The sequence below is a fragment of the Pimephales promelas genome, chromosome 2 (assembly GCF_988280905.1).
Source record: "Pimephales promelas chromosome 2, fPimPro1.hap1.1, whole genome shotgun sequence".
NCBI lineage: Eukaryota > Metazoa > Chordata > Actinopteri > Cypriniformes > Leuciscidae > Pimephales > Pimephales promelas.
In genome coordinates, this window is record NC_142770.1 from 37,370,422 (window position 1) to 37,395,480 (window position 25,059).

Sequence of the window (25,059 nt, forward strand, 5' to 3'; positions counted from 1 at the left end):
ATTGAGCATTATTGAAGACACCTAAAGCAGAATCACTGAAGGAGAAAATCATAAATTGTAAGCCACCGTTATGGTGATCAGTGTTTGCTTTAGTTGGGCTCTTGACCCTTATATTATTAACTTTAGATTTTGTTTGGCTGTTTTATCTGAGTTATAACTGCCAGATGAACAAAGAAAACAAATGATCTAATGGTTTTAGTTATATTATGACAATCATCATTATAACTTTATCTTTGTGGTCTCTGCTGTTGGTTACAGTATAATTGTGATTCTGCATAAATATCCAGAGTTTGAGATATAATATAATGGATTTCTTAAAAGTTGTTTAAAAAAATCTCTCTTTTAGGCACACACAGACCTCAAGATTCAGTCAATGCTTCTCTACAACGGTGACGAGCAGAATATTCAATTAGGAAAAGTACATTACATAGGCAATTCAGATCATAATTTATTCATACCGCAATGCATGATGGGAGCCATTAATGAGTTGTGATTGGCAGCAGCCACTGCAACAAGGACTATTATTGCCACCACTGTTGAGATTCACAGGCTGATTATTGATGTCTGTGTTTCTAAATAAATTCTGTTGAAAGTTATTTGATCAGAACAATTTATATTAAACGTTTTGGATTATAAGAAATTATTGATAATCACACTCTCCATTATCCCAGAGCTGTTCCTAACAAATTTAACCAAATCATCTGAATAAGTTTCAGTTTTCGGAACACAGCATGATTATGCCACAACATAACTAACACTATCAGATCATACTTTTCTATGTTCAGTTGACTGTTATAAATCAATAACAGCAAACAAACAAAATTTAAAGTGAAAGTATAAGGGTCAAGGGCCCAACTAAAGCAAACACTGATCTCCATAACGGTGGCTTACAATTTGTGATTTTCTCCTTCAGAGATTCTGCTTGTTATCATCAGATGTCTTCAATAATGCTCAATCATCACTAAATTAATCACTTAATTATCTCATTAACTTTAACACTCTTGAGTGTTAATTTAACACTCATATCTGCATCATATCTTCCATCTGAAAGCAGGTGAAGGTGATTTACTACTAATCAAGGAACCGGCTTTACTGATGAGATGCGCATAACAATATCGTTCAATATATCGCCCAGCCCTACACAAAATGTGTAAATGGTGTTTTAAAAATCATTTGAAAAAAATGTGCTGGTTCTCTTGCTGTTGAATCACAACAATAAAACAAAATGAATAACATATTTGGAATAACATCCTGATAAGTTAAGCCACTACTTGATTATATTCTACTCATCAATCAGTTTATAGCATCTGATTGCATTTTCTTTTGCTGTTCTCAACATAACAATCAGATCCAACTGAGCAGAGAGAAGCTAATGTTAAAAAGTCAAGAGCCCAACTAAAGCAAACACTGATCACTATAATGGTGGCATCAAACCAAACTATTATATTCAGTAAATAATTAACATCTTAACCTCAGTTAATTTTCAATAGGAACTTTTGTAGATGTCTACCAGAAATAAAGTAAATCTGGTTAGTAATAAGTGAAGCTGGTAATGCTGTTTGTGGAGTTGTGTAATCAGATCTTATGAGATTGAATGTACTGTATCTTCAGTTGATTTCATTTAAGGCTGTGGCTGCAATTAGTTCTTGTGCTTCTCTTGTCTTCAGTGATTCTGCTTATTAAAATCAGGTGTTCATCAATAATGCTCAATCATTATTCAATCAATTAATTATTTCGTTAACTCCCACACTGATTCAGTGTTACATTTAACAGCCTGTAGTGTGCACACTGAGCAGTGTTCATTTCATCTGGGCAAACCCATCTGGGGCCACCATGGAAACCTTGGACAAAACTGGCTGGGTCCCAGTTAGATAGCCCAGGTCAAACCAATGTGGGCCCCACATGACTGTGTTGGCTGGGTATCCATTTGGTTTTTGGTCTCCGTGTTTGGAAGAGATCCTTATAAAGCAATAAAGATATTACCAGATAGAACAGATTACTCTTCCTGACTTCCTGCTCAGCTACTGTTCGGACGCTCCTGCTTACTGCTCCGCGCTTTGCTCTATCGCTTTAATATTTTTTATATATTTTATCTCCTTTTCACCTAATTTTAACTTCAGCAAATCAGCACAGTGCTCAGACGCTGGGATTACTTAAAAAGTACTTCACACTTTTATTCAACCAGCCTCTCACTGCTTACATTCCGGGGAAGAGAAAACACAACTCCCTACATTCATAAGGATAAGAAAATGCCTCTTCGGGAATCTACTTGCTGCTCTAACTGCCACAGACTTTTACAAAGGATTGCAGTTCTTGAAACAAAGTTAAATTCGGGACCGACAAATCAGACGGAAGGCACAACAGAGCTCCGTCGTGGACGCCCTCAGCGCACAGCCGGTGAGTCCCATGAATCTAGTGCTCCTCGACAAGCTATACTGACTGTAGAGAAACAAGCCGATCGACTTACAAATCGATGGCACAAACAGGGAGCGAGACCCAAAGGCACTCGAGACATCAGATTGTCACGAGCACCACATATTTTAGCAGTAGCATCATCTACCCCAGATATGACTCTGACCAGGATTGCAACCACTGGTCTCCTACCACCGCCTATTCATCTTGAGAACAGATTCGAAGTATTAATGAATGAGGAATCCCTGAATTTGACGAATGTGATCGAACACAGACTGAGTCAGCCTGTAGCTAACGCTGATGCTAACCGGCGCTCAAGGTCGAGCAGACAGCGGCACTCAGCTCAGAGCACAGCGGGGCCCAGGACTCTGATAGTGGGCGACTCCATAATCAGAAACATTAGTATCAGGGATACAACTACATGCTGTCTTCCACAAGGAACAACTTCTGATGTAAACAGGGAACTTCAGAACATTCTGGTGAAACATAAAACTGCAAATCGACTCATCATTCATGTGGGGAAGAACGATATTCATAAAGAGCAGTCGGAACTCCTTAAGAAGGATTTCAATGAACTTTTTGAAACACTTCAAAGACTGAAAGTTGAAACATTCATCAGTGGACCACTCCCAGCAAGAGGAACAAACAGGTTTTCACGGTTGCTTGGGCTCAACACATGGCTGCAAAAAACCTGCAATATAAAAGGAGTGAACTTTATTGACAACTTCAATCTTTTCTGGAGTCAGAGGCAACTGTTTCAACGGGATGGCCATCACCCAAACAAACTTGGTTCAAGAGTACTAAAGGACAATATCTACTTCTCCCTCCATCATCCTTCTGCTGTGTGTGCCAATCCATTCAACCTGAATGGCACTCACACACCTGGACATAGTATGAAAGACCACAGGACTTCATTTCAGCACCTGAATGGACATATTGCTGACACATCACACAAGGACAATGATAACACCACTCAGCCACAACAACAACCTCTGCTCACGGATACAATCTCAGCAGAGCTCTGCCCACAGAGCTCACCACAGACAGACTGTGACATATCAGAACTGCTCCCAGATTCAGCTCCCAAGGACGACTTTCTGGAAAACAACGAGGGAAACCAGGACAGCATTTTACACCCTCCAATAACACCAGAGCAACAGCCCATCTCACCTGACACGTTATCACTCTCTCCAGCATCTCCACTTCTGTGCTTCTCAGAGAAAATGGAACAACTGGTGTCTGCTGGAACCAAACTATCACACTCTTTTGCTGCAAGCCCCCAGATTCCAACCAAAAAACGGCAGGCCCCAAAACCCCCAAAGCTTTCGGGCCCAGCTCGCCCTCCCCCTCCCTCCCCTCGGAGAGCTCTTCGGCCTCTGCCACAGCGCCAGGGCCCACAGCCTCCCCCATCGGCTCGAGGTGAACCAAAAACAACTGATACTAGCTCTAAGTGAAATATCTCGGTTCCTTGCTATGAAAACAATAACTTTATCAAATGTTTACAGAACAAGCGGGAACCCAGTGTGCCTGAATCTTTCTCTATTGCTGTTCATTTACATGATAGAAAATCTAAGGCCTTCAACAGCCGTACAGCAAACCCATCTAATCTGGTGCCCATTACACGCCAAACTAAGACTGCTGTGGGGACAAAAAGTAAGACTATAAAGTTAGCACTTTTAAACATCCGCTCCATTAAAAATAAATCACTTCTAGTCAATGACTTAATAACCACACACAACCTGGACTTTATGTTTCTAACTGAAACTTGGCTAGAAGACAGCTGTAGTGCAACGGTCCTAAACGAAACATCCCCTCCTAACTTTACTTATATGAGTGTCTGCAGAGCGGGTAAGAGAGGTGGCGGCTTAGCTGTTCTTTTTAAAGATGTTTATCAATGTAAGCAAATATCATTTGGGAATTACCCCTCTTTCGAATATCTGGGTATTGTGTTAAAAGGTGCTCCACGTATTTTACTTATCATTGTTTACAGGCCTCCAAAATACTCTCCAGCCTTTGCTGAGGATTTTACTGAATTGCTATCAACAATTGCCTCTGAGTTTGACTGTTTTGCCATTGCTGGAGATTTTAACATTCACATAGATAACGCAGAAAACAATATGGCAAAAGAAATCAAAACTGTTTTAAAAACTTTTGATCTGACACAGCATGTACACGGTCCCACACACAATCGTGGACACACTCTAGATTTACTTATCAGTACGGGTTTAAACATCTCATCGATCGTTATTAAGGATGTAGCACTGTCTGATCATTTCTGTATTTTCTTTGATATATTAATCTCTCCTGCCGTTGAAGCTAGAGCTGTGTCTGTCAAGAAGAGATGCTTAAATGAAAACACTGGTGTGCTATTTATGAAGGCTATAGCTTTAAAACCAAGCATATCTGCTGACTCTGTTGATTTTCTCCTTGATTCTTTTAACTCAAAAGTTAAGAGTGTAATTGATGATATTGCTCCTGTGAAAGTCAGGAAGAATAGTGGCAGACAAAAAGCACCTTGGAGAAACTCAACAGCTGTGCAAAATATGAAAAGACAATGCAGAAAAGCAGAACGCATGTGGCGGAAGACAAAACTTGTAGTCCATTACAACATCTACAAAGACAGCATCCACGCTTTCAATGGGGAACTAGGCAAAGCCAGACAGACTTTCTTCTCAAATATTATAAACAGCAATATAAACAACACACGCACTCTTTTTGCTACTGTAGAGAGACTGACAAACCCCCCGAGCCAGATTCCCATAGAAATGCTCTCAGACAGCAAGTGCAGTGAGTTTGCTTCTTTCTTCTCTGAGAAAATCAATAACATCAGAAAGGTGATCAGCACATCCTTGAGTTGCTCTGGGGTCAGGCAGATCAGACCACAACCTGAGAAAGTAGTTACTATGTCTGATTTCGAAGAAATTGATGACACAATTTTGGTAGAAACCGTACAGCACCTTAAAACATCCACCTGCGCCCTTGACACACTTCCCACATCTTTTTTCAAAAGTGTGTTAAACTGTTTAGAAGCAGATCTCCTAGAAGTTGTAAATGCCTCACTTCGCTCTGGGAATTTTCCGAACTCCCTGAAAACTGCAGTTGTCAAGCCCCTCCTGAAAAAGAGCAATCTGGATAAGACCATCTTGAGCAATTATAGACCGATCTCAAATCTTCCTTTCATAGGCAAGATCATTGAAAAGGTTGTCTTCAATCAGCTGAACAAATTCTTAAGCTCAAATGGATATTTTGACAATTTTCAATCTGGTTTCCGATCGCATCACAGCACGGAGACAGCTCTCATAAAGATAATAAACGACATTCGCTTAAATACTGATACAGGCAAATTATCCGTGTTGGTACTACTCGACCTCAGTGCTGCATTTGACACTGTTGATCACAACATACTTCTTGACAGGCTGGAAAACTGGGTGGGGCTTTCTGGGATAGTCCTAAAATGGTTCAGCTCATACTTAGAAGGGAGAGGTTATTTTGTGAGTATGGGAGAACATAAGTCTGAGTGGACATCCAAGTCCCTCAGGGCTCGATTCTTGCGCCACTCCTATTCAACCTGTATATGCTCCCAATGAGCCAAATAATGAAAAAGAACCAAATCGCTTACCACAGCTATGCAGACGACACACAGCTCTACTTAGCCCTATCGCCTAACGATTACAGCCCCATTAACTCCCTGTGCCAATGCATTGATGAAGTAAACGGTTGGATGTGTCAAAACTTTCTGCAGTTAAACAAAGACAAAACTGAAGTTATTGCATTTGGAAACAAAGATGAAGTTCTCAAGGTGAATGCATACCTTGACGCTAGGGGTCTAACAACTAAAAATCAAGTCAGGAATCTTGGTGTGTCACTAGAGTCAGACCTTAGTTTCAATAGTCATGTCAAAGCAATAACTAAATCAGCATACTATCATCTGAAAAATATTTCAAGAATTAGATGCTTTGTTTCCAGTCAAGACTTAGAGAAACTTGTGCATGCTTTCATCACCAGCAGGGTGGATTACTGTAATGGCCTCCTCACTGGCCTTCCAAAAAAGACCATAAGACAGTTGCAGCTCATACAAAACGCTGCTGCCAGGATTCTGAGCAGGACCAGAAAATATGAACATATCACACCAGTCCTCAGGTCTTTACACTGGCTCCCAGTTACATTTAGGATTGATTTTAAAGTATTATTACTGGTATATAAATCATTTAATGGGTTAGGACCTCAATATATTGCAGATATGCTCACTGAATATAAACCCAACAGATCACTCAGATCATTAGGATCACATCAGCTAGAAATACCAAGGGTTCACTCTAAGCATGGAGAGTCTGCTTTTAGCTATTATGCCAGCCGCAGCTGGAACCAGCTTCCAGAAGAGATCAGGTGTGCTCCTACAGTAGTCACATTCAAATCAAGACTCAAAACACATCTGTTTAGCTGTGCATTTACTGAATGAGCACTGTGCCACTGTTCGTCCGACTGTTACTGCACTTCATTTTATTCTAAATTGTTTTAATTTATTGTATTTTATTTTTATCATAATTTTTATTTTTCATTATTTCTTATTTTTTTATTCTAAACTGTTTTAATTATTCTGATTTCTTTTGATTATTTTAATTTCTTCTATGTAAAGCACTTTGAATTGCCATTGTGTATGAAATGTGCTATATAAATAAACTTGCCTTGCCTTGCCTTGCCTTACATGGAGAGGATTATGCCAAACAAATATGTGATACTCTATTTTTGTCAAGAAGTCAAACCTCTGTTTGAAGAAGCGGAAGTTGTCGATGTGGGATCTTGTCTTTTTGCTGTATCACAAAACATCTCCACTTTCAATGCAGGGCTCTCTCTAATGCAGGATTCAGCTCCAAACCTCTCTGCTACCGAGCTGCAGGTGCTTGCTCGTGCTGTACGCTCAGACCCACTACACAATCAACAATTATTCATAAAAAAATTAGAAATTATTAATTCATTCAAACTTTAACAATTCAGTAATTTATTGCTCTCGATCTAAAGTAAACATAATGAACATAAATAAACATAGCTTTAAAAAAACTAAACATATTGCTATTGTATAACAGAGCAAGTTCTTCAAGATTCAATTACCTGTGTCTTTATTCATGACATTCTTTCAGAATGAAACTATTCCACATTTGATTCACGAACATCATGGTACATTTTTAAATATGTTTATATAAATCCACACAACCAGTTTTACTCACCATTTGGAATTACAATCAACTTGGAGTGTCGTTCGTTCGTTAATGCTGCCGCTGTTGCCTTTTATCGCAAACTGCCCCCTGGGGGGTCGGAGGAAAATGGCAAAGGCGGGAACAGGAAAATAGGGGCAGGGCGACACGTGTCGCTCCACCCAAAAGTGTCGCCCCACCCCATCGTCCAGAGTGCACTCTGGGGTTACTCACCTGTAACGCCAGCCACTCTGATAGGCCGAGGCAACATGCGAGCCATGTGGCGCGAGCGGCGCGATTCAGCGTGTTTTTCACATGGTTGGTTTTTCAAGCAGAAAATAACGGCACAGATGCAAAACCCCAATAAAGGAAGCAGAAAATAACGGCACAGATATTCAGCCCGCATCGCTGTCATGATCACTGGTGAACCCATCTCCTCTAAATTGAAGGTAAGTTCGTCCAATCTAGTGAATTCTATGTCCATGTCTACTTATAGTGTTTGGTAGTTTAGCGTTATTGTCTTAAACTTCACAAACCTGCTGTGATTACTGCCGCGAATGTTCAAGGGCGTTAACCTTAACGGCACAGTTTTTTTGTTTTGCGTTAGCTTGCTGCTCTTAATTCTTGACACTAAATTGTATTTTGCACGTTGTTATCTGGCTGCTAGGTAGCTACCATTCTTTGCTAGTAATCAAACTAACTCGTATTGGGTGTTCAACGGGCTTTTCCCGATGCGTTTACTCTGAATATCGTCAGAAATTATGGAAAAATTATATGTGCCAGGATCATACAAACTCAAAGTTCGTAATGTGCTTGTATGCTCTAGTGTAGGCTATCCTCGTTTGTAAAACTGCAACGCTGTTGTGTGATGGAGTGAAATCTTTAACTCCATCTGTTTGTGATGTTTGTTAACGCATTTGTTTTGTCTCTCAGGTGCTGTAAGGAGTGAGGTGCCCTTCCCTGATAGAAGAAAAAACACCTAAACAAGGTAACGTTACGTGTTGTGATCTCATCCTCTTTTCTTTTGATCAGGCCCCAGTCAAATAAACAGTAAAACTAAACTAATTTGGTATTAACGTCTGTGTTTACGGATGACTTTGAGAGTAAGACAGTGGTGAAAACGCCAAAGAGAACTGGAACATGGCATGTTATGTTCATAAATGTTTGGCCAAGTTTAAATGTTACTAGGTCCAGTGTTCGATTCACCATCAGGTCCTGCACAGAGATTGTTCGAGGCACACCTTCAGGTCCAGACATGATGGGTCACGGCACGTGCGAGGCACACAGTCTTCAAATCACTGCTATTACTTTGAATCTGAATCAGAAAGAGCTTTATTATCTAGTGTGCTTGCACACATAAGGAATTTGTTTGTGTGCTGAGGCTTCCAGTGCACATATACTAACACAACAGGAAACGTATTATAATTACAAAATTATTTTAATTTCAGGTATAACCATATGGAACTAATAAATCCATGAAGACCGATCCCGTAGTGATGCCCCCAGTCCCCCGCCCAGGTCCAGACATGATAAAAGAGTACAGCGCAGTGATCTCAGCACATGACAGGCACGGTGAGTTGTCGGCTGCGTTCACATTAAGCTCATTTAGGATTATTTTGCTATTCAGGTGGTGGTCATATGACCCTGGATGCCTGTTACACAGTGTACACATTGCTTTGAACAAGAAATCAAGTAATTTAGAATTTTTTTACAATTAAGGCCGCAATTTTAATCAAAGTACTTTGCAGTTCACCAAGTTTTATAGATGTATCTCTAATTGTTACAATATTGCAGATTTATTATTTATCATCTTATAAATATGTTCAGTTTCATCATTTGATAATAACTTGTATAACATTTTTTGTGGTGTAGATGCAGTGACTGAGACTGGGAGATGCAGTGACTGAGACTGGTAAGTATTGATCTATTGGCAGTGGAGAAGACACTTTTAATAGACACCTTCTCTCTTGTGAGCTAGCAAACTTTGCTATTCTAATTAGAGCATTGCAAACCTCACCAAATGTGTTTGTTTATTTCAGTGTTCCAGAAAAATGTCCTGAAAAACTACTGGTCGACATCCGCCATCGCCTGAAGGAAACCAGGTAGTGGATGCAAAGGAAACATATTTTTGCTTACAAATGTGGGGACTTGGGGCAGATTGTCTTTGCATACATCTAAATCATTGGTCTTTTTCAACTTTGCAGAAGGGATCATGAAATTTGGTTCCATAGCCACTGAGGTGTATGTACATCAAGGTGAACGTGTGTGAGCACCTCAAGCACGTGTCGCAAAGACTTGGAGGTGGAGGGTTCACTACGCCCCGATGAGCCTACAGGACTTGAATTAAGAGTTTTAAAGGGATAGTTCACTTTAAAATTAATTTTTGATATGTTTTAGCTTACCTCAAGGGCATCCAAGATGTAGGTGTCTTTGTTTCCACAGTAGTTTCAATTTTTATATTTTTACGTCAAACCATTCTTGTCTGTCAGTCATATAATGGAAATCTATGGGGATCTCTTAAAAGAGCATGCACAGAGAAATCCAGATTAAACATGATTTAATGACTCGTAACTGTAAGTACACATTGATGGCTTAAGATACGAAACGAGCGGTTTGTGTGAGAAAATGAACAGTGTGTGTATATATATATATATATATATATATATATATAAACTGTTTGTTTTCTCTCACAAATCGCTCGTTTCGTGTCTTAGGCCATCAATGTGTACTTAATTTATTAGTCATTAAATCATGTTTAAGTTGGACTTCTCTGTGCATGCTCTTTGAGGTGGTGACCATAGACCTCCATTATATGACTGACAGACAAGAACGGTTTGACCTAAAAATATCAAAATTTAAAAATATTGTGGAAACAAAGACACCTACATCTTGGATGCCCTTGAGGTAAGCTAAAACATATCAAAAATTAATTTCAAAAACTGAACTATCCCTATAAATTACATCCTTATTATTTGTTCACAATTCTGCCTCCACTGTACATTGTGTTTGATATCTCTGGTGCCCAATTCTGATGCCATTCAGGGCAATTTATTTTTGAATAAAGATACAATATATTATTGATTTATTTGTATAACTGTAGTGCTGTATGTATGTTATCCCATGTTTCCAGAGGGTGGAGGAGATGTTTTCTGTGCTTTGAAGATGTTCTCCTATGCTTTGTACATTGTGTGTTTGTTCTAATAAAGCTATTTCTTTGAATAAACAGTATCTGGCATATGTTCCTTTCCTCAATAAATTCATGTCCTTGATGGTAATAATAGTTTAGTCCATAGGATAACAATGACATGAATATACAACATAATAGCATATCATATGAATATATATAAATAAATAATAATTATTATAATTTTATGTAAGCTGACCAATAATAACAGATCTGCCAACCAATCACGAGTGATTATCTTGTTTAAATGTAGTGAATTTCAACCAATACTGAGTGAGGAAATTCAAGCCATTCTCTGGCAAGGCGCGCGCAGTGCTGCTATTCATACTAATTAGGGCCATTCACACCTCCGCGAGCGCTCCATGCATACGTCATGGTTCGTTTCCGTCAATATGTGGCACAGTGGAACGCGACGTTCACAGTCTGTAAATTGTCGTTAACTGCCGAAAATTAGGGAGATTTCCGACAGTTTACGGGGACGAAAATCCCACTTTTCATGCAGTGGGCGTGACGTCATCTTCACATTCCCTGTTTTTTTTTTTATCTCTTTGCTTCTTTCCTTGGATATTATACATGGAGTTTGTTTTTTAAATGTACTGTTGCAAATGTATAATGTATAATGCTACAGTGTGTGACATTACACATCCTTATTTGCTCGATGGTACAGGAATGCCAACAGTAAATGAATGAATGTAAGTTATTCTAACAGTGATAGCAGAAAAATATTATTAAAAATATTTTTATTACCTTTTATAAAAAATATTTATAACTATTATTATTTGTTTAATCCTACGTAAAACTCACAAACAGTGGTGGTTTAAAATGTTTAAATGGATTTGATGGAGCTGGTTTATAAACATTTCAAAACCGCACTCGGAACAACCAAACGGGAATGCTGTGTAGAGGTATAGTGCAACCACAGGAGAACGTTTTAGTTGGTTGGTTCCCTTAACATTTAGGGAACTTTATAACCCTGAGGGAACGTTCCCTAAACGTTAGTTTTTGGTTTGGTTCAAACTTACCTTTAGAGAACCATAAACTAACGTTCTCTAACGTTCCCTAAACGTTCTGTGTTGATGAGGAACTGTATTCTCATCAGAATTATAAATAATTCCGTATAAAATAATACCATAAACACTTAAAAATAAACAGATTAGTGCTCTGTTTTGAGGACAAGAAATGAAAACCCCAACCCCCCAAATAAATTACTCTCCGGTTCTATGTGATTCACTTAAATGACCCAAAACGGCAATTATCGCCGAAAAGTTTGCAGGTCTGATTAATATGGTTCACCAACATTTTACTAAGCCACTTGTCTTGGTAGCAGAGTCTGACGAGCTGCCCCCTGCAATCCCATCGCCCACAGGTCGCCCTTTAAGCGTGATAAAGGATAGGGATACACTGCTACAATTTTTTTTCGGGAACCGATCCGATCTGATATAAAAATTTCTGAGTATCGACTGATACCGGTCTGATACCAGTGCAATTCTTTATTTTATTAAGTAGAAGTATGAAGTAATAAGTATTTTATCACCCTGTGTTTAACACACAGAAGAGTGATTATCAGTTCAACACACAATCTATGTAATATAGACAACTTTAACAACTACAAAAATATATGATCATACTCTATAGCAAAACTGCTATTATAAACTAGATTAGAGGATAATTCTGCAGTAAAATCTACTCTAGAAAAATCACGAGTGCACAATAATTTTATAAAATCTGAACATTTAGTAAAATATATATATATATATATATATATATATATATATATATATATATATATATTTAGTGGGGAACAAATAACAGACTATAAGTGTACTAAAGCAGGTAAACCGTTACACATTGATCTTTGTATTGAAGTAAAATACATTCATGATAAATAAGATAAAAAAATCAAAAAGATAAAAAAAAAACGTTTAGGATATAAAAGTAAGATTTTTTTAATATTTATAGCGCAGCTGTTTAATGAGGCAGTAACATATGATAGGACAGTACAAGAAATGCTATGAATAATATTTCATTGTGCAAAAATATTATGAGGTGAAAGGCTCCATCTCGAGCGCAGGATGATGTGCTTGAAGCAACATGAGTCACAGCGTGTCGAATCCGCATTGAAAAGTTCAAAGAACAAAGGGAAAACATATTGATGGACAGTGTATTATACATTAACTATCTATGCAATAGTTTATTCAGCATTTTCTTTTAATAGTTTTAAATATTAGTTACTTTGCACATGAAGAACAATTATACCCAGATAGCAGACTGACATTGAATCAACGTGGAAATATGACATCGAAACAACGTTGATCTGACATTGTTTTGCTCATCGAATTAACGTTGAACCAACGTCAGACGCGTCATTCTTTCAAAACTAACGGAAAATCAACGCGTTGTTTCAACAATATGAAAGCAAACCAATTTTCGATTTTATTTAGCTTTGAAGAATGACGCAAGTCTGACGTTGGTTCAACGTTAATTCGATGAGCAAATCAACGTTGTTTCAATGTCATGAGAGACGTCGTTTCCACGTTGATTCAATGTCAGTTTGCTGTCTGGGTAGTGCGGTGACTACTGTAGTTTTGTGATCTAAGAGACACCTGGTAGAAAGTAACATGATTAAGGTACAGCAGTACAGTTCAGCATGAAAAAGTTGTATTATGCAAAACCTTAATCTACAGATCAAGTATAATAATAATAATAATAATCTTGTTGAGAGTGTCATCGTGTTGACTGTCATAACCGAACTCGACGCGCTCTTTGAACACTGAATGGAGAATGACTGACAGCCACAGCGAACAGAAAAGTTTACGTGAACTTGAATTTAACGACTTAAATATTAATTTCTTTTGTGCCTTTTGTGGGGCTAAACAATAAAACAGAATAGTATATGCACAATATCGGATTTGGATCGACCTCAGATGTGACTTCACTTCCTGTCAAGGCTGGAGCGACAGGCTCATGGACAAGATGGAAGACAGAAAAAATCTGAAGCAACTGGATGATGATAGTATAATTGTTTTAATAACATTTGAAAATATTCTACCTTGCACGTTTTTCTGCCCACAGCGAGAACACCATGGCAAGTCATATCCTCCATAATCATATGTTATCTCTTCACCATTATTGATGTCTTTCAGAGCAAATAAACAAAGATGAGGCTTTCCTTCCAGCTCAATTTTTCCTCATTTTGGCATTTGGCTTTTGACGGTCATTTACCCGAGTGAATCATCATCAAAGGAGGCATCCATGCTATATAAGAAAAAAAAAAGTTTAGATGCAAATGTTCACTAAAGTTATGCTCTAGAGAGGAATACATAATTAGTAATCACTTTAATCTTCCCCAAAACTGTGTGTGGTATTTGGTTTCAGGGTTGAGAAACACATTTCAAAAGATACACAGGGATTTACATAGTAGTCCAGCCCTCTGTGTTTGAGGTGGTATGTATAATCATTTGTTGTTGTTTTTAACTTCCATTTGTCTAATAATGTTCCTTTATATTGACCAATAAAGGAACCTTTCAAGATGTTGTGGCAAACACACCCCGACCTAAATGAAGTAATCAAGAAGAAACTGTTAAACAATTTAAACTATGTAAAGGTAGGGTAGGCAATTTTGGAAAGGCCGGCAATAGCAATCCTAATCCACCATCCCAGCATGATAAATCTGCAAAGCCATGCCTTCTCAAATACATGAACACGCACAGGTAGAGCAGAGACTAACCAATGACATGAGAGAGAGAGACAGCGTTGGCAGAGGATTGAATGCAATGCTGTCAAGATTATCTCCCGTCTCATTCACCCACTGATGAGAAAATATTACACAAGACTCAAAATTGAGACCATTTTGGTTGCATATATGCTCCTAAAATTTAACCCCCTGGTGACCAAGGTGTATTTGGGCTCCTTGAGATGTTCTGACATGCCTTGACATGTCTTTTTTTCAGCTGCTAATAAACATATTAATGTGCACAGGTGAAATTACACTATATTTAGCACAAACAGGGCAACTATAATATATTTGCAACATGTTTGTACATGTTTGTATTTTTGAGAGAATATTAATTATTGTAAAAACTAAAAATGAAAGTTTCTGAAATAAGGCCACAAAACACATACGAAATATGCATCCACAAGACTTTTGACTAATGGATGTTGTTGCCTAGGGTTTTTTCTTCACAATGATCTGAAAATCATCCTCCTAAATGTTCACATAAAACTGTGAATTGGGTTATATTGTGAAAAACATTTTTTGTTTGCCAAGGCAATATGCCAATGGGCAATATGCCAATGCCAAACAGCCCATATCATGAATAATTAGGTGATTCTCTCCTGAGAGACAAAGACACGCATAATAACAAGCCTTTCATTCAGGTGAGTCAGACAAGAAAAAATTGAAAGGACAACATATATATATATATATATATATATTAGGGGTGTAACGGTTCACAGAATTCACGGTTCGGTTTAATACGATACACTTGTGTCACAGTACGGTTCGGTACGTTTCAAATACAGCAAAAAGAAAGAAATGGCAGAGAAATTTCTTTGATTAAATTTTTTTAATTATATTTTTATTAAAACTAACATCATAAAGTATGATATTTTTAACTTTGAGCAATGATGGAACGATACTTGACTTTTCTTAGGAGCATTTAAAAAAACAGCTCCTTGGACAAAATGAAATGTAATATTGTAGTAGATTAACATTTGAGGGCAGCATGACGGGGACGCGTTTTTGGTCCTCAGAGGGTTAATCTGTGCGTCCTAAAAATATATTTGGGAGTATTTGTGCTAGGGATGCACCGATACCGTCTTTTTCAGAATCAATCCGATACCAAAAATTCTGAGAACTGAGCGATACCGATCCCATACCAGCACAGTTCTTTTAATAAATCAAGTAGAATTTCTATAACTCTGTGTGTTGAACTAATAAGTCACTCTTGTGTGTGTTAAACACAATCTACTTAATACAGACAACTTCATTAAAAAGATAAACAACAAATCCAAAAAATAAATGATCATAAACTATGACAAAAATGCCTTTATAAACTAGATTCGTGGATTATACACATTGCTCTTTGTAATGTTGTAAAATACATTCATGAAAAACAAGATAACAAAAATAAAAAAGGTAAATGATTTTAGATAAAGCCAAGGTGTAAGGATCCCTTAACTGAACCAATGTTTTCCTCCTGGTCAGCAGGTGGCGCTTCTCGTCTGACTCCTGCTGAACACTACTTCTCATTATGCCTGATGTATCACACCTGTGTCTTGCCCTATTTAAGTGTGTTTGTGCCGTGCCATGCCTTTTTGTTCATTCTTGAGCCTATCCCATAGGAAAAATGTGTTGCTCATCTGTTGTTCAATCTCATCTCTTGAGACCAATTTGAGCTTCTCATATTTATATCATTCTGTGATCATTTGTTTCTGAGTTACTTCTCCTAAGGGTCCCTTAGGAGCAAGACATAAGCTTGAAAGAGACAAGACACCAGTAAGACAAAGGAGGTTAATTTGAGAAAACCATTTGAGCAATATTTGAGAAGTGGGATAAACAGCGGAGATCTCATATCCCTGATCTCAATTACGTCTTGGTTATTTGAAGGAGAATTAAAGAGAATAACATGAAATGAATCTGAGTCTTTTATGAGACAAATCTGAGAATAATGAGCCTTAAAAGAGATCTTATTATTGTGTGTCCAACGTCTCTTCCTTCTCTTGATTATTTCTCTTTAATGTCTTACTGAAGCTATATATGAGAATGATATCTGAGGTATATTTGAGAAATACAAGAACAAATTGAGAATGCAATTTAAAGATGAATTATCTTTATTAATTAGAGATAATTGTAAAAATAATACTCAATATTGAAAAGTTGAAAACTGTATTTGTGTAACACCAGTACAACACTTCAAGACAAACACTGACCAGCAATTGGAACTTGGGATACCTGGAACAACAATGTTAGGCTCACACAAGAAAAGTATGGTGGCCTGGAGGTGCAAACCAACTTGAAAAGATAACAGGGTTTGTTTAGAATGTTTACTATAGTAAGGCACACTTGTACCAACTCAGCTCAGTCCTCAGATGTAGGTGCTAGAGTGTGGGGACATCACTACAGTCCAACACTTCCAGATTGTAAAAATAAAGCACTAATTAGCACATGGAACAATAATGTTTGGCTCACACACATGAAAAGTATGGTGGCCTGGAGGTGCAAACTAACATTACAAAATCTGAAACACTTTTACAGAGCTTGAAATTTGAAATTTTAGAAAACATTTTTTCCATATCATAAAACAAATGACATTACCATAACACAATTACAAGTCACGAAAAAACAAATTACTAAGAACACACTTTTACAAACACCAAGACAAATTTACCAACCAGAGGTGAATGGGAGCAGCCAATAGGAGTTTTTGTTGTTGATGGTGTTCATTCTGACCCGATCAGTGCCGTTGCCGGCAGTAGACTACCGTATGTGAATTTGCCATGGTCATTACCGGTCTGGCGGTACCGTTGCCTACTACTACCATGAAAATGAATAAGAAAAATAAAAGAAGGGGTAGAGAGAGAGATAGCGGTCCACATAGGACAGGCTATATCAGTGGCCTATTCCTTGGAGCCTGCTCTAACCATACATTTGTTCACAAAGGCTATCTTGAAATGACTGCAGCTACCTCATAGCCTGACTTCGTCATACTCATATTCAAGAGAGAATATGAGTCTGAAAATCCTCCATTGGGCTTTGATTATGAGGCGTGTCGTAACCAAACCAGGACAAAAAAAATCCCTCTGCACTCAATTAGATAGTCGGTAGACCTACAACCAATCAAAGCAATGCATAAGTCAACTCCTTTGCATAGCGCAGTTTTCAAATACAGAACGTAGCCTACTTTATTTATTTTAGAAGTTAAATAACAAGTGTTACTTCTTTTACTTACTTCTCCATGAGTGCCACCAAAGGAGAAACCACAACGACCACAGGCTTTTCATTACGTCCCATCTTCTTAGCGACCGTCAGAGCCAGCTGATAAGTTACACTTTTCCCCGGTTCATGTAGGAAGGACGCCAAAAATATCTTTCCGATCGACATTGCAGTTCTCTGTTTGTCTATTAAAATGAATGCGCTGTCGATTTATTTTACAACAGACGCGACAGCGGAATCTATACATCTCAATTCTCCAGCTGCAGTCATCTTCGACAAGCGCTCTTTGATAACATGATGATTACGTCCATGCAGATCATCTGTCCATCATCGTATAAAGCCCGCCCTGGCAATTTGATTGGCCCGTTCATTTATTGCCAGATCATAATTTCTCCTCAATGGATCGAGTCCAGACCGAACTTCCCGACCAAAAAATATTGTGGGTGGAGTTCGGGCTGGCATCCAGGCTAGCTACCTCATGGAACTGCTGGCTAGCCAAATAAAACATAACTACCGGCCAGCAGCCCCTCGTGGACGCCTGCTGGTTTACCACAAGAAAATGTAAAATACAAAACAAAAGCAGGCCTGTTCCTCTCTTGATCATCCACTCCGTCGCTTCCCTTTTACCCTTCCGCTCATCCGTGAGAGATGCGAGACCGGTGTGCTCGCGACTTCCTCTCACGTCCCTCGGCCGTTATCTTTAAACAAAAGGATAAATCTGCTCTTTTGCTTACATGTGTCTTTATTTATTGAACATAATCCATCTGAACATTGATGAATTCATTAAACAAATGTGTAAAAAAACAGCTTTATAAACATTTCTGTTGTCTGTAATGTGTAGTAACATTTTTGTATTTACAAATGAAAAAAAAAATAGATAAAAAATAGTTTGAGGTTTTTTTGAACAAGTTTTGTTTGTTGAAATGTAAATGTAATGTGTAAATCAAAATTGTTTATAAGTATGTAATGTAGTGTGTGTACAAGCTGTTAGACTGCTTTGTGTTTTTTTTTCTTTTCGATGTTCTCGTGTGTAGACTTTAGTGTTGACCGGGTAATTGTCTGTTTAGTGGCTGGAATGTGTGACTGATTGTCAGATGTTTGTGGGTGATCTTCAGGGACATCTATCATTATAGTTCCTCATCACTGTAATTGAATTCTTCTGTGTTTTGCATTTGTGTTTGAATATCTATTAATTGATTATTGTCAGTGAGTGTGAGTGGACCGTATGTCATGAAATATTCTTTAATGTCTTGGTTGTCCATGGTGCTGACATCTTTTTCTTGGTTTACAAAGTGTGTGAGTAGGGAATGTGTGATTGATAGAGATGTTTCTTGAGTGTTTTGTTGAATAGTTACAAATCCACTACATCTAGTAATGTAACTGGTACCTTTACGTAATATCTTGCAGGTACTGCACCTGTGGAAGTTGTCTTTTGAGGACAAGGTATGTTGGGGGGTATGACATTTTGGACATTGCTTTTTGATTGTTATAGCTGCACCTGTGATCTCTGTGTAAAGTGTGTGTAGTGTGGGCGGAGGTGTTTGTATGTCATGAGTTGTAGGTACTGATATTTTTTGTATGTATTGGTGTGAAAGTAGATGTACGTGTAGTGGTGAGTGTGGTGTTTTCACAGAATTTTCTGGTCGTCAAATTTGTAAAGCAGTATGACTTGCCTGCTTCCACAAGTTCAATTTGTGAGTCCCTTAAGGACAGTGCAATGGGCTTTATGCCCAGCTGCACTACTTCCTGAACTTCAGCCAGCTCCTTGTTTCCTGTCTGCCATTATTGGCCAAATTGATTAATTCAGGTTTGCTTGACCTAAGTAGTCATGGCAACAATAACCAGACACACCTGAATTAATCAATTTGGCCAATAATGGCAGACAGGAAACAAGGAGCTGGCTGAAGTTCAGGAAGTAGTGCAGCTAGGCATAAAGTCAATTGTTCCAGTTGTGTCTGCCAGCCAGCAGGTCTTCAATTCACTATCACTGTCATTGATTGTGACTGTGGTGTTCGAAATGTCCATTGTCTGGACAGTTGCTTCCAGTTTGGTGATCTGTAATGAAGAAAATTATGTCATAATTGAAGTACATAATTAAATAAAGGAGAAAAAACATTTGGACAAGCAAATGAATTGGGAGATTTATATTATTTTAAAATTTATTTTAAGATTCATATAGTTTATAGAAATTAATCTAGATTGGTTAGTAAGCTTGTTAATTGATGTTACCAACAGTCAGTGGTGTGCATGTATGGTGCGGATGGAAGTCGTTTTTGTTTTGTTGCAGATATTTGAAAAATATAAAAGAAAGTGCAGATTTAACATAGTAAAATTAATTATATAAACAGAATGATAAGTGGTGGTAAGTGCAGTTTCAGAGTCTCATGTCCCATTCCCTTTAAATGTAAGTTTTAAAGTTGTGTAAGTTTGACCGAATTTGATAGTGGAAAGATTGAATACGTCTCCGGAGCGCAAACAGATTTACTCATGTGTGAGGATAAAGTGGGCAAGCAGACCATCTACTGTCTGAAACAAGCAGGATTCCACTATCTTTTTATGTACTTAATGTAAAATATTATTATTGTAATTCTTTTATTTTTTATATTTGATTGATTTGTATGCTGCTGTGCATCCTTGTGTGTGTAATTAATTAGTAGGTTTAGGTATTCTTTTCTTTTTTTTTATTCAATACTGTTTAGAGCCTTAAAACAATGGTGAATGACATTTAAAGAACTGCTTTAAAAAAAAATATATTAAACTTTTAAAGTAGTCTGAAATATATAAATAGAAGTAGCCTAAATAAAAAACAGAACAAATTAACCCTTTAAGGCCATTGCACACTGAGCACGAAATATTCGTATGCGTATTTTCGTGTTCGTTAGCTTAAAAATTCGCCACGCATAGAAACTTTGCACACCGAGTCCGTTGCGTATTTCTTAAACCTTTGCGGGAAAAAACGCAAAAATACCAAATGGATTCGTCAAGCAGTGAGGATGATTTTTGCCCTCTCTTATTGAAAAGGGAAGGAAGAGAAAATATTACGTCCATCCAATCCTGAAATTGCGCCGAGAGGAAGGAGAGTTCCTTGAAGGAGTTGCGAATTTATCCTGAGCGATTCAAAATTTACCTCAGAATGTCAGTGGGACAGTTCGATGCTTTGCTAGCGATTCTGGAGCCACATATTAAAAACAAGACCACCAATTTCCGTGAACCAATCGATTCTGAACGGAGACTGGCAGTGTGTCAGTCTGAAATGGACCAGGTATGGACACACACACACGGACAAACACACACCCGCGCGCGGCCCGTTGGAAGCGCTGGGCAGACAGAACAGCTAGGCTGTTATTGTGTATTGTGCCCAAATAATACATTAGTTATCGAATAGGCTGCTCAATCACACTTTATTCGATCCTAAATTTCAATCTGATTGAAAGGGGAGGTTTATTAATTTCATAATCCAATATAGAGAAGAGAACATAAACACTTGATCGAATTGAAAACCGAAACTGAAAGCACGGCGCATATGTGCAATGATTTGAGGACGAGCTCCCCCCGGCCCTGAATTGTCAAAAGACCTCTCAAAATGCTGGCTCTGGATGCGAAAAACGCAGAAAATCGAACCCGATCCGATCAATTTTATGACGGACGAAAGTTTCGGAGGCGGTGTGCAAGCGTGACTGACATAACGTGAGGTCGAATTTTTTTTTTAACGTGCGAAAATTTCGGATGCGAATTTCGGACTCGGTGTGCAATGGCCTTTAGGCGGCAAAGGTTTTTTCCTAAAACATTCGATTTTGACATCTTGATTTTAAAAGACTATATCTTAAAAGTGAAACAACATAGATACTTTCTTTAAATTAGTGAAATATTAAAAGGATGGCATAAAGGAGGAACGGCGACAGTGGAGAGAGGAACAGGCCTGGTTTTACATTGTGATTTTATGTTCTGTTTTGTGTTGTCTATGAGGGGCTGCTGGCTTATACTTTCATTTTGTATTTGTTTATTTATTATTAAACTTGTTGAATGTTTGCCTGTTCCTGCCTCCTTTTTCACATACAAATGTACTAGCAAACCGGATCTAGCATTAGGCCAACATATCATATATCACTAGAATAACTACTTGAATCATATTATATATGGGTGATTCTCCGACTATGGTACTTTTTAGACTTGGACATATATTCTATAGATCTATATTGAATGGCGTTTTTTTTTAAAGGTTTTAAATGCTTTTTTGTTCTAATCGCGATTTAGAATTGTCATGACACACACGAGACGGGACAGAAGATCCAATTGCAGCAGTTTATTAATATAATGTCATGGATGAATATACTCATTTTCTGGCTCCTTCTTATCTTGTTTTTATGTTGTGGTGTGAATGCACATGTTTAGTGGGGGTGAGAGTGTTGTGTCATTACCTGATCCACTCCAGCTGATCATTATTATCACCAGTTGCAGCCCATTTCCTCACCTTATAAATACTCAAAGGGTTTTTGTCCTCTTTGTCAGGTCTCCTGTGTCAGTCTTCCAGTCCTGTCTTCCCGCTCGTCTGGTGTTCGTGTTTCCGTGGATTATCGTTGGTGTTGGATTATTGTTGTCTTTGTGTGGATTCCGTCGTCATCATCTCATCTCTTCCTGTTGTCACCAGCGAAGTCCCTGCGCCATCCTCCACGCCCGTCATTGTTCATTTCAATAAACTGGTTAACTCGCGCTTGCTTTCTGATCCATTATTCACTGGTATGACATACAAGGGTAATCCAAATCGTAGTCAAAATCCATGAAATAAAAAACAGAAACCAACTAGAAACCCGACCAAGGAATGGTGATATCTAACAACGACTCCGTACACGTACTAACACAGACAGGGAATATATACACAGATCTAACAAGACTAACACAGAACAGCTGGGAACAATGATTACGGGGAACAGCTGAGTGCAATCAACTGATGAGTGACAGTGACAGACAGAATGCTGGGAAATGAAGTCAATAGTGAAGGACACCGTGATAACGAGGACCTCTAGTGACAAACAAGGGAACACAACCAGACACTATGACAAGAATAGTATCTGTAAAGCCAAAAAGACTGAATCGGTTGTCTGGGTGTGTGAAATAATGAACGAACGCACAGATGCATAGCCTACTGTTACAGACGAAATAGATTATAATGTTTTTACTATAAACTAGACATCAAATAAGCTTTAGTTAGACAGTTTCTGCTCATATGTTAAATATATAGTTTGTTTTGTCAATTGTTATAGAGTCAATTGTTAATATGTATAGTATTTTTATCTGCCGGGATGATAGAATTGATGTCATTACGTGATGACGTAAAAGAACTGGTGAATCGTTTTTTTGAACTGGTTCATTAAAAAGAACTGTCCGAAAGAACTGGTTCCCGGAAAAGAACCGGAGAGAGGGGGTAAAATCTTTGCGTGGCAGGGGGAGCTGCCACTCGACCGGCCACGGATATGTGCGCCTGCCACTGAATTATATAGCACCTGCCACTCGACCAGTCACAGATATATGCGACTGCCACTCGAACTTACACAATATGTAGAAAGGAAGGCAGCGAGAGCCAGAACGGAACGCACAATAGGTCAATATTCACCATTAACCAAACGCTTTTCGTCTTCCTAGCCATAAGATCTCTCACTGTTTACACTTATCAGACACTCCTAATGGTACACAAGAGCACACATTCAGTGCAATACAGATCTTTTTTACACATTTATCATCTGATCTTATTTTTTATTTGCTAAACCCGTATTGGAGGGCGCTCGTGGCTAGTTATATATTATACAAACTGCTTTTTACAGAATGCCACAGTCATGGTGAGCAAATTCAATATTTAAAAATCACATCGTTTCATGAAATATTGTTTAAAAACATTAAGTACTCATTTGGTGAAACATTTATAAAGCTAAACGATTTCTTTAAATATTTGTGTCACTCAGAAGAATTGAAAAAGCATTTGTGATCATTATTTGTTTTCATTTATTGCTTACAGGGCTCAAGTGCATTTGGCAAAGAAAAAAACTCTAGCAAAAATATGATTGAAAGGTACGTATATATAAAATACACTGCTTTACCATTAATGGGAGGCTACTAAAATTTTCTGTGACATGTATTTTATTCGATAATTTTAAAGTTAAAAAACAGTTATTAAATTAACCCTTACATTTTGACACTGAAGCAAACTCAAACGGCTTACTCTATTAAATAAGTAACTAATAATTAACAAACATGACAAAGGTAACAAGGAAGGGGGACAGAGAAAAAGTCCTAGTACAATGTGTGTGGCACAGCAACATGAGGCATTCCTTTGTCCTCAAAACCAGTCTGGATCAAAATCTTTGGATATTCTGTAAAAATGATAAGAGTTTAATAATGTAAGGGTTTATAAAACACATAGAATTGACAATGCTATAAAGCAAATACTAAAATCAGGAAAAAGGGTACAAAAAATGCCTTTATGCTACATTTACGCCAAATGTCCCTTTGTTTGCAGAACCTTTTCTGTCTTTTTTTTTAGGATTAATAGGGTTACCTTTGAAAGACCAAGAAAGGAAAGAGAGGATGTCCATTTAAAATGCATTTAATTTGATTTACGAATGACCCATGAAGTGAGTCATAGGAGAACAAAATTATAAAATTTACCTCAGGAGTTACTACTTCCAAAATGTAGGATGTATTGATTAACTCTTTCATGTCTATCTTTGTGACTTGTTGAGTTCTATCAATGATCCCCTCTGTCTGTTGGCAAAAGGCATTGCATTCAACATTGTTACAGTATATTTGTTATTTCTGAAGTGTACATTATTTCCAAATGTTAGTAAATAATTGTTTATATTTGTTGTTTTTCCTCCAAAGGTTACTTGATTGGTTGTTTATTATACAATTGTTTTACCTGTTGTTCATCAAAAAAAGAAATCCGTTCATTAAGTTTTGTCTTCAGCTTAGGGGCAAATGTTGGATGTTTATGCAAAAACATCCTGTTTGATCTTATTATGCCACTTGTCAAGCCACTGTGTAGTTCCTACAATGTGAAGAAATGGTTAATTCATTTCAAACAGTAAGGAAATAACTGTATAGGGGTTCATATAGTATCTCTTTTAAACAAGTGAAACAACCATACATTATTTTTTAATTGTCACAAAGCTTCACCTTACAAAAAAGGCAAGTCACATTTATTCAGTTATTGGTGTGAAGAAGTATTTATGTTGTTTACCATTATGTCCTGTTCTGTCACTACGTTTACCACCAATCCCTGCTTCAACATGGATAGAGTTCTGTAAAAAGAAATGGGATGGTTAGAAAAATAATAAATAAATTGA

At 37.7% G+C, this 25,059-nt stretch overlaps 1 long non-coding RNA gene across 4 annotated transcripts; it reads left to right on the top strand.

Moving 5' to 3' along the window:
* The first annotated feature begins 7,844 nt into the window (after positions 1-7,844).
* LOC148997327 (uncharacterized) lies at positions 7,845-10,107 on the top strand. Of its 4 annotated transcripts, XR_016146244.1 has the most exons (6): positions 7,845-8,053; positions 8,538-8,592; positions 9,053-9,176; positions 9,477-9,516; positions 9,644-9,706; positions 9,809-10,107. It is a non-coding gene; the product is annotated as an uncharacterized LOC148997327 (long non-coding RNA). The 4 variants fall into 4 exon arrangements; XR_016146250.1 differs by having other exon boundaries at positions 8,548-9,176; positions 9,809-10,103; XR_016146238.1 differs by having other exon boundaries at positions 8,538-9,176; positions 9,809-10,102.
* Positions 10,108-25,059: the final 14,952 nt, after the last annotated feature.